This window comes from Colobus angolensis, unplaced genomic scaffold (assembly GCF_000951035.1).
Source record: "Colobus angolensis palliatus isolate OR3802 unplaced genomic scaffold, Cang.pa_1.0 Scaffold140, whole genome shotgun sequence".
NCBI lineage: Eukaryota > Metazoa > Chordata > Mammalia > Primates > Cercopithecidae > Colobus > Colobus angolensis.
In genome coordinates, this window is record NW_012114489.1 from 8,056,867 (window position 1) to 8,058,415 (window position 1,549).

A 1,549-nucleotide genomic window follows, 5' to 3' on the forward strand; every position below is an offset into this window, starting at 1 on the left:
TGAGTGTGAGATGCTTGTGGGATATCCAAATGGAGATGTCCATGCAGGGCACAGGTCCAAGCCAAAGAGTTAGATTTAAAGGTCAGTAAATATGGGTAGTAAAGTCATTAAAGTGTTTGATATAGATAAGCCCATTCTTGCATGAATAGTGTGAGTAGAGGATTAATGAGCGAAACAGCCAACATTCCCGGGGTGCATGGAGGGAGTACCTTCCAAAGAGTCTGGAAAGTGGTTGTAAGGAAGCCAGCAGAGAAAGACTTCCAAAATGAGGGAGGAGTAAGCCATACGAAGAATGTAGAAAGATCTAGTAAAATAAAGACATAACCATTCAAACTGGGAATCAATTTTAGTGGAATGCTAACAGTGGACGTCAGATTGCAGTTAGTTAGATGGGAAATGACTTTCAGTGTGCTGTATGTTTAGGGAAATGATTGGGAGATAAAGTCAGAAGGGACCTCAGTATTTAGCACCTGGTATATGATATTTTATAAATAACAAGTTAATGGCTTTAACTGGGAAATAACAAAATCATCTTCCTCCTAATCCCAGAAGACAATCCACTGAGAGAATGGGACACTTAACCAGGGGAGAAGACAGTGATGACTTTGGCATAACATGTGTATCAGTCAGGGTTCAACCAGAGAAGTAGAGCAGTAGGGTATTATATATGTATCCTATTAGGTGTATACACGAGTGGAGTTTGTGTGTATACACATACATATAGATAGATAAACATATTTTACAGAGAATCAGTTTACAAAATTATAGATCTAGCTAAGCAGTCTCCACAAAGCTGTCTCTGCATCTAATATCAGAGCCTGAAATTCGCATGCAGGCAGGCAGGTGGGAAGATCACAAGCAGGCTAGAATTTCACTAGGATAGACTGAAACCTGTGTTGTTTCTTGTTGCCTCTGACCTTGGCAGTAAGAATGAGCACACATACCTCTGGCCCAGAAATCAGAGACACTGCAGGAAGATCCAGGGGGAAAGAGAGCAATCACAGGTCCAACTGATGCTTCGTGTCAATGAGGCAAGTCAGCATACGAGCAGCAGTGTGCATGTGTGCACACAAATATGCATGTACATACACACACATTGCAAAATGGCAACCACCTTCCTAACATCCTCCAACTAATGTGAAAGAATTTATCATTTAGCCTACCCTAGCTGGACACATGCAAGAAAATGGAATTCTGGTAAATGTAGTTTGAACTAGCAAGTTGGCACATTACAGAGCCAACACAATGTGTACTCTCAGAGATGGCAAGCCTTGGGGGCTACTAGAGTAAGGGTTCTGGGTAATCATTGTACTTCGTTAAGGTCCTGTCACTTGGTAGATAAGTGAAGGAAGTTATGTAGAAATCAGGGTGGGACCATGAAATCAGCTTGTTTATCCTCTCAGTTGTTTTTTTTCTTTCTTCCTTTCTTTCTTTATTTTTTTTTATTATACTTTAAGTTCTAGGGTACATATGCATAGCGTGCAGGTTTGTTACATATGTATACTTGTGCCATGTTGGTGTGCTGCACCCATCAACTCGTCAGCACCCA

At 41.0% G+C, this 1,549-nt stretch overlaps 1 protein-coding gene across 1 annotated transcript in view; it reads left to right on the forward strand.

The window, feature by feature from the left end:
- The window catches only part of IL1RAPL1 (interleukin 1 receptor accessory protein-like 1), a 1,423,595-nt gene that overhangs the window by 1,360,608 nt on the left and 61,438 nt on the right, over positions 1-1,549 (forward strand). The window lies entirely within an intron of this gene.